This window comes from Nicotiana sylvestris, chromosome 1, assembly GCF_000393655.2.
Source record: "Nicotiana sylvestris chromosome 1, ASM39365v2, whole genome shotgun sequence".
NCBI classification, from domain to species: Eukaryota; Viridiplantae; Streptophyta; class Magnoliopsida; order Solanales; family Solanaceae; genus Nicotiana; species Nicotiana sylvestris.
The window spans coordinates 168,430,438-168,440,132 of NC_091057.1; the positions used below are offsets into that span (position 1 = coordinate 168,430,438).

Below are 9,695 nucleotides of genomic sequence, written 5' to 3' on the forward strand. Positions count from 1 at the left end.
TTATATCTCAATTTTGAAGGGTTTTGGTGAAGATTATACTTGGTTTTGGCTGAATTTCATATTGAAACTCGAAGAAGAAGAAGAAGAAGAAGAAGAAGAAGAAGAAGAAGAAGAAGAAGAAGAAGAAGAAGAAGAAGAAGAAGAAGAAGAAGAAGAAGAAGAAGAAGAAGAAGAAGAAGAAGAAGAAGAAGAAGAAGACACAACATACATTATATTGCAGAAATTGTAGAAAAATTATAGAAAAATGTATTATGTTGTTTATTTATTTTTCTTTTATTCATTTAACTATTGTATGAAAGTTGAACAACATTTGTATAAAAATTATATTTAAGTGGTATTATATTATAGTTGTGTATAAATTTGTATGTAAGTTTTATGTTATTGAAGTTGTATTTAACTGGGTGAAAATAATATGTGAAAATTGTAGAAAATTATAGATAAGTTGTATTCCTTTATAACGAGAGATGTTGGCATATCAAGTAACTTTAGTGTTCCAGACGAACATGCATGAAAATAAAGATAAATTCTGTTATGAACAGTTTGTATTTGTAGATAATTTGTAGAAACATTGAAATTCTGTATTTCATATTAATTTTTCAAATGATATATAGCTTTATTGTAGAATAAATGTAGAAATTTTGTATATATTGTGAAAATCCATACTGATATATATATTTTACTCTGACATGTAGTTTATTTTGTAGATAAAGTGTAGGACATTGATATACAACCAGAATTTGATAGAAAATGTAACAACACAAACCTGCAATTGTGTTCTCATTGGTGATACTCAATTCCATATTGAAATCGCGAACAGTTTTACATAGCGGATATGATCCTAAGTTTTTGTTTTTCTTTTTCGTCTCCATGTATACACAACTATAATATAATACCACTTAAATACAATTTTTATACAATGATATTCAACTTTCATACAATAGTTAAATGAATAAAAGAAAAATAAATAAATAACAGTTTACAAGTTTTCTATAATTTTTGTAATATAATGTATGTCTTGTCTTCTTCTTCTTCTTCTTCTTCTTCTTCGAGTTTCAATCTGAAATTCAGCCAAAATCAAGTCTAATCTTCACCAAAACCCCTCAAAATTGAGATATAAACTCCAACCATATCCCCAATTATTTTCAACAACACCCAATCCAAACAAATAATAATTTTTGAAAACCCAAATTCGAATTCAAAGCTTCTCCAACAACAACAACAACAACCCAGTATAATCCCACTTAGTGGGGTCTGGGGAGGGTAGTGTGTACGCAGACCTTACCCCTACCCTAGGGTAGAGAGACTGTTTCCAAATAGACCCCCGGCATCCTTCCCTCCAAGAACTTCCCACCTTGCTCTTGGGGAGACTCGAACTCACAACCTCTCGGTTGGAAGTGGGGGTTGCTTACCATCAGAGCCAACCAATCAACTCGCTGAATCTGCCCCTTTTTACTTATTGACCAGTTTTTCCAAATGCTCCAACTCCCCACATTCTTCCTTGGGGACCTAATGGAAGTCAACCTTGGTGAGCAAGTAGAAAGTTTTCCACAGCAAGTCTCTTGCGAACAATATGAAAAACAGAGTCGCTAAATTTGAATGAAACAGACGATAATTATTAAGGTGCGTGATTTGCGTTGTAGAAGATCTGGAAGAATATTTAATTCCTCAATTTTAGCGTGCCTAAATAAGGCCTACAGCTATAATGATTCCTTATTTAATGAATTGTTTATATTTTGTAGAAATACTATTAGCATGACGGGTAATATGCAAACTATGAACATGTTTGGTAATATAGTTTCCTATATGGTATAGCAACAAAAATTTCCCTATTAAAAAAGGGAAAGAAAGAAAATTAATAGGATATAATTCTATTTTATTTATAAGAAATAGATTTTATGAATTTCATGGCAATATACAAAAGGAATAGACAAATGGGAGTTGGGCTTTTATGTTATCAAAGTTCAAGATGTACAATCCAAATATTAAAAAAAAATAAAATATTAATACGATATAATTCTATTTTATTTACGAGAAATAAATTTTATGAATTCCATGGCAATATACATGTAGACAATTAAAATTTTGTCAAATCTAAATTCATAAGAAATTTGGATTTTACCACAAATTAAATATATATTGGTCCAATTAAGTAACATGGACCGACATAATTGGGTTTGTTATTTAAATTCAATTAAATTAATTTAAATAAAGGTTCAATATATTATTGGGCTAGACCATTAGTTGGTCTTCTATCAAATGAGTTGGCCCATGAGCCTCAAGTCCAATGGCCCAGCAGGGTTTTCTTGGAGGCTACTCCACCCCACATCTATATAAATTGGTCACAGGAGAAGGCTAGAAAAAACATGAAAGTAAGCAGAAGGAAAGACTAAAGAAGCTCTGAAGAATAGCATCAAGATCTCCATTCATATCTACAATCGTCGTATGTGGTCAAATTCCAAAGGCGAACTCAAATTATAGGCGGGCGGCTTCAAATTCTTCGTTTGTGATAACTCAACACCAAATCCTGGTATTTGACGACCTTCAAATTGTTCATGAAGTACTACAAATCTGAAATCCGTCAAGTTCAAAATCAAGCTCTCAAGCTCTTGAATCATCATCCGTGACGAGAAGAATCAGAGGACTACATCTCTTTAGATTTAAAAATATTTTTAGAGATTGTAACCTCATCACTTGAAATAGAATATAATATTTGTCGCTATATTTCTTATGTTGATTATTATTTTTCAGAAGCGAAATTTAGTTGTTACCATACAAAAGGACACAAATAGGATTTGGGCTTTTATGTTCTCCAAGTTCAAGATGTCCAATCCAAATATTAAAAAAAGGGAAGAAAGAAAATTAATACGATATAATTCTATTTTATTTCTAAGAAACAAATTTTATGAATTCCATGGCTACATACCAAAGGAATTGACAAATAGGAGTTGGGTTAGTAGGGTCATGACCACTATTCAATCCAATCTTGAATATAAAGAATTTTGAGATGTCCATTTATGATCCTTATATCATCGGGCAAAAACCTTGTTTAATTATCAGAATTTTACATCCTAATGAAATTACAAATACCTCTAGGATTAAGTAAGAAAGAAATAGGAAAAAACAAGAAAGTTTGGGAAAAAGAAAAGATACAGAGAAAAATAAAAGGTACTGAAGGAAAATCCAGCACCATATCCCACTTCAAGATCAGTATTTAAAATTGTTTAAGCTTAAGGAGGTATATTATATATATAGAAAAAGCAATTCCAAGAAACCTTTAGCTTTCTTATATTAAAGTTAATTTTCTCCTTTCTGCCGTTAGTAGCCTTTCTGCTTTTTTTTTCTTTTCTCCCTGAATGGCGTGGAATTCATAGTTCATTGATAATAAAAACATTATTTATGTTTCATAATTGAGCACTTTCGCACCACAAAAATTGTTGTCCCTATAAAAGCAAAGGTTTCTAAATCTCGGAGGTATTATTCTTATTTCGAGTAAAAGCAATGCAAAAGTTGAGGATTGTCTTAGTTGCTACACCAATTAAAACTCAATAACTCCCCAATCTTTTTGCCAAAGAAGTTTAGTTAGAGCTTTACGTGCTGGCGAAACTAGACTTTCATGTTTTTTTCTTTTCTTTTGCCCTTTAGTTTTTTTTTTTAATTTACCATTTCCTTTACTATAGGTTTTCTTTTGGAAATGGGGAGCACCTATAGAGATCTGTTTGCAAGCAAAAATAAAGAAGACAAGACGGATATGTCCTGATGAATCCGTCATTTAGACGAGCATATATATATATATATATCGAGGTTATATATATATATATATCGAGGTTATATATATATATATATATAGTTATCGAGGTTTGTCTATTGTTAATATGTCAGACGAATAAATAGTTCCACTAAATATATTTCTAATGTAGTTATCAAAAACCAACCATAAATTATCCTATTGATTTAGATGAAACATTTCACAAAGCACCCTCTGTTTGAAATAAGAATCAAATTAAGTAATTGGGCCAAGATGATATTTTGGTTGGAACTTAAATGTAACGCTAAGGTGGGTCCAAGGCTAAAATAGATTATGGAATGAATTGTCTTAAGATATTGCAGTCCATACATGACAAGTTTACAGCTCAAAATATTTTATAAGAAAACATTTTCATATTAATATATGAAAATCTTGTGACTTGTGAGGACACATTACGATAATCCGACGGACATTATTACATTATACATGAGCTTATAATGAAAACTAAGCAGCTATTCTGAGCTCATTGCTCGTATTTTCACCTCTGTCGTTATCTTTCCATTTTCATTCTATAATATCTTTGTGCTATTTCCTATTCTTATGCTAAATAAATGCCCAAGGTTTGGTTCTCTAGAATTGAAAAGAAAAAATAAATATCTTTTATTTTTCTAATTTATACCTCTATGTGTAGATTAACTTATAATTTGTTGCTTATTAAATAAAAACGAATTTTTATTCTCTGATTTATACCTTTCTATGTTTATTGTAGGAGTACTTAATTTTTGTTTGACGACGCGGACTCATGGCCAAAGAAAGTCAACGACTTGCCGCGTTTTTCTTTCCTGAACTCTCCATTTTCCAATTTTTTTTTTTAAAAAAAACCCTCATATTTCTAAATATAATTAAGTTGCATAAAAGAACTACGATGAATCTAGCACTTAAGTCATCTTTCCTATTATTTAGTCTTTTCTACTTTAAGAACTTTAGCTTCTCATATGAATTTATAATGTTTCATATTAGATTCAAATTCGTTTATCTATGTCCTCTATTCGTGCTAGCTCGTGCAAACATGTTCTTGAAGCCTTAGAACCTGCTAAACTTTATTATCTCCTAGGCTAGCTAATGTTACAAGAAAACTTGGAAGTCCCAATTAATTATGTAAATATTTTTGGGGTTCACTTTTGAATTGAGTATAGATGGGAAAGGTATATATGCAGTGTATGTGAATGAAAGTCTAAATTAAATGATAGTTTTTGTAGCAGTTACGAATGAAATGGTCCCCGTGACCTTCTATATTCGGCGGTCATCCAATTAACCCTAGTATATATTACCGACTTTCCCCTATAATTCATGAATTTCTTGTTCATATAATATAGCCAATTAAAAAAAAGGCCATGTTCACATGGTCTCAAACTCTAAAATGTGTATTCATTGCATGCCTACGTTGAATTTATGTATATTTCATGATATATAATACGTTTATATGTCTCTCTTTGGGGAACAAATACGTTTTTCTTTTTATTATAACGTGTTGAATAGTTGATCTTGTCTCCATTTGTAGCCAACAGGGATAAGTGGTGAGGTTGTAGGAAGATTGATGTTAAGCTTAAAATATATATATTTCTATGTATATCGCCTCATATTTTACTTTTGTTTCGTGAATTTGGGATGTTAATTACTATGATTTATATTAATTTGAAGTGTTTTTACTTGTAGGAATGATTCGGAAACAAGTGGGGGCGAAACGTGCAAGATTTGAGCTAAAACGAACAAAACCGGAAAAAGAGGCCATTTGGGCGCCACAGGCAGCGCCTGGCGCCACCTGTGGCGCTGAAAATAGTGTGTGCAATTTGGGCAGCGCCCTGGTGGGCGCCTGGCGCCGGGCTGGGCGTCGTTGATGCGGATTTCATCCTATTTTACTCGGGATACGGTTTATTCAGCCCTAGACCTATCCAACACGTATAAAAGGAAGACTAAGACTATTTTTTTTTTGGGGGGGGGGGGAGGGAGAGACGCACTTGGGAGGAAAAATACACACAAGAAACATCGAGGAGCAAGAACATCTCAGAATTCTTCATCTTTTCTAGTATTTTCAATTATTCAAAACTTATGCAATTGTTTGATTACATCATGAGTGAATAAACACCCATTGTTCTGGGGTTGTGATTTAGCCATGAATATTATTGTTTGATATTAGCTTGACCTTAATTATAATTCACCAATATATAGTTGTTTCTTCAATTCTGTGTTTAATTGCTTAATTGTCTGGCCAACAGTTAGGTTCTATTTACTATCTATGCTATGCTTGGGAAAGCCGTTTTTAGATTAGAGAAGAATTGAAGAGAGCATGATCTTAACCCTTAGGGGGAGCGGATTTGTGGTCAGGATAGGAATATACCTAGTCACCATGCTTAATTAAATATCATAATCTTAATGCGTTCTTAATAGATTGATTTCATAGGAATATAGACGTTAATCTATTGAGAATAGGTGAGTAGTACTTCAGGAGAAGGCTATGAGAGCATTTATCGATTAATTAACAACCATGAGTGAATTACATGAAAGGGAGAGTTAATTAGAACACAATACGAATGGTGAATCGATCACAACCCTGAAATACTTGTCTCTATTGAATACACAACAATCAACTCGTTACTTGATAATTTAGTTATTATTTAGAATCGTAGTATAATATAATCATTACTGGACTTTGATTTTAGCTGGATTGAATAACAATTTTAGTGATTTAGTGAGTAGTTTATACAAGTCTCTGTGGGTTCGACACTCAACTTATCATTATATTACTTGTCGACCACGTATACTTGCGTGTGCGTTTGGGAGCAACAATTTTTTGGCGCCGTTGTCGGGGACTTGAATATTAACTACTTGCTAGTTTTTGCTTTAATTGTCTATTTCATCGAGTCTAACGTTACTTGATTGTTGCTCGGATCTCAGGAACTTAAATTAAATGCGTAGAGTCAGAAACCAGGACCGACTTCAAGGCTTTGATCCTGAACCTGAGAGAACATTTCACAGGAGGTTGAGGGAAGCAAGGGACACGAATAATATTCAGGCACTTGTTCAATTTCCTGTGAACATGGTAGAGGAGCAACCCATGGTTGTTCAGGAGGTGGCGATGCCCATCATTGCTAATGTCACCTCCAGTATAATAAGCCTAGAATCACTGGGCACTTTGAGCTAAAACAGAGCATGATCCATCTACTTCATGCAAATGGACAGTTTATAGGTCTTCCAAATGAGGATCCACAACAGCATATTCTGAACTTCTTGGAGATTAGTGATAATTATATCACTAACGGGGTCACTCCAGATTATGTGAGGCTCACGCTTTTTTCATTCTCTCTGTTGGGTGAAGCTAAGCGATGGCTAAAGGCAGAACCAGCTAATTCCATCACATCATGGAATGATTTGGCGCGAAAATTTCTAGCAAGGTTCTTTCCTTCAGGCAAAACTGCAAAGATCAGAAGTGAGATAGTTGCCTTCAAACAGAAAGTGGGAGAATCTTTATACTCAGCTTGGGAAAGGTTCAAGGGCCTACTCAGAGACTGCCCTCTTCACAATCAAAAGAATGAAGTGTTAGCTCACACTTTCATAGAAGGGCTATATTCTGAAACAAAGATTGTGGTAGATATTGTAGCTGGGGGTCAAGTGTTGGAGAAAATCTTTGACGAGATATATGTATTATTGAACAAATTCTCCAAGAGTAATCCGGATTGGCAAGGAGAGATGGGCAGACACACAATGCAAAAGTCTGTAGGGGTTCTTGAGTTAGATGACGTCTCAGCATTATCAGCGCAAATTTCTACACTGACCAACCAAGTCAATCAGATGACCTCGAGTATCAACAAGCAACAAGTACAACCGGTACAACAGGTTCAATTATTTTGTGAAATATGTAGAGAGGGGCACACGAGCGACATATGCCCCACTAACCCAGAATCTGTCTGCTTTGTGGGTAATCCAAATAGGGGCCAAACAAACCAATATGGAAACACTTACAATCCCAACTGGAGGAACCACCCAAACTTCTCTTGGGGTGGAAACCAAGGTACTCAGAATCAATACAGGCCTCAAGCACCTCAACATCAATATAGACCACTTCAGGTTGAACAACAAGCAAGTCCTACAAGTCACTTTGAAGACGTTGAAAAAACTGATGGCTGAACAACAAGCCCTCGCCACAACAATGAGAAATTTAGAGCGTCAAATGGGACAACTTGCTAGTGCTCAAAACACTAGACCAGCTGGAGCTCTTCCAAGTGACACTGAAGCGAATCCTAGGGCGACCCTTAATTCCTTGTCGTTGAGGAATGGCAGACAACTAGAAGAAGTTCAGTCTAAAAAGAGGAAACATGTGACTTTTAATGAGAGGCCAACCACTATAAAATCAACATCAGAAAAAGCTAAGGAGCTAGAGAAGCCAGCTAGAGAGGCGATGGCTGAGCAATCCCCACAATTGGTTGCAAGGACACCACCTCCATTCCCTCAAATATTACAGAAATTAAGAGATGATGCCACATATAAAAAGTTTCTTGATATCTTGAAGTAGGTGCAAATTAATATTCCATTGGTTGACATCTTATAAGAAGTACCCAAATATGCAAAGTACATCAAGGACATTGTGGCAAATAAAAAGAGGCTAACCGAGTTTGAGACTGTGGCACTCACTGAGGAGTGCAATTCAAGAATTCAGGGCAAGTTACCTCAGAAATTGAAGGATCCAGGTAGTTTCACTATTCAAATCTCGATTGGTAAATATGTTGTTGGGTGAGCTTTATGTGATCTTAGAGTGAACATCAATTTGATGCCGCTATCTGTGTTCAGACAGTTGGGGTTGGGTGAGCCATGACCAACAACAATTATCTTACAGTTAGCTGATCGCTCTCTTGCTCATCCTGAGGGAGTGATTGAAGATGTGCTAATTTAAGTGGGTTCTTTCATATTCCCTACTGATTTCATTATCTTGGATTACGAGCCTAATCAGGAAGTCCCATTTATTTTAAGGCGTCCATTATTAGCCACGGGCCAAGCTATTATCGATGTCTACGAAGGAAGGATGACAATGAGAGTGGGTGATCGAGTGGAGGTCTTCAATGTTTATAGATCACTCAAGTTACCAGCCCACTATGAAGAGTTATCCATGATCTCTGTGGTGGAGAGTGATGCCACATCGTTAGTGCCCTATATGAGCCCTGTAGATCCGGTTGAACGAGTATTGATTGGGGATGTAGAAAATAATGAAGATGAAATGATGGGAGAAGTTGAGCAAGTACTAGATATATCCTGCAGTTATGTCCAGGGGTTTAGAAAATTTGAAGAGTTGGACAGGCATGTCACTCTGACCCTTCCCAGGCCATCTATTGAAGAAGCTCAGAAGCTAGAACTTAAGCCACTTCCAACGTATCTGCGCTATGCTTATTTGGGGAACTATGAGACATTGCCTGTAATTATTTCGTCCAGCTTGACCAACACTCAAGAAGAAAAATTGCTCAGAGTACTCCACGAGCACAAAAAAGCCATTGGGTGGACTATAGCTGACATCAAGGGTATTAGTTCATCATTTTGCATGCATAAAATCTTTTTAGAGGACGAACACCGCCCCAGTGTGGAGCATCAAAGAAGATTAAATCTCATTATGAAAGAGGTGGTGAAAAAGGAAGTAATCAAGTTGCTCGATGCAGGTATCACTTTTCCTATTTCTAACAGCAACTGGGTAAGCCCAGTTCAATGTGTACCCATAAAGGGAGGAATGACTGTAGTTAAGAACGAGAAGAATGAGCTAATTCCTATTTGCATTATTACATGATGAAGAGTCTGCATTGATCATAGAAGGCTCAACAAAGCAACTCGCAAGGGCCACTTCCCACTTCCATTCATCGACCAAATGCTAGACAGGTTAGCCGGGCATTAATATTATTACTTCCTTGAT

The 9,695-nt window shown here is 35.2% G+C and overlaps 1 non-coding gene across 1 annotated transcript; it reads right to left on the reverse strand.

Moving 5' to 3' along the window:
* Positions 1-7,222: 7,222 nt before the first annotated feature.
* LOC138882084 (small nucleolar RNA R71) lies at positions 7,223-7,327 on the reverse strand. Its single transcript, XR_011403564.1, has one exon. It is a non-coding gene; the product is annotated as a small nucleolar RNA R71 (small nucleolar RNA).
* Positions 7,328-9,695: the final 2,368 nt, after the last annotated feature.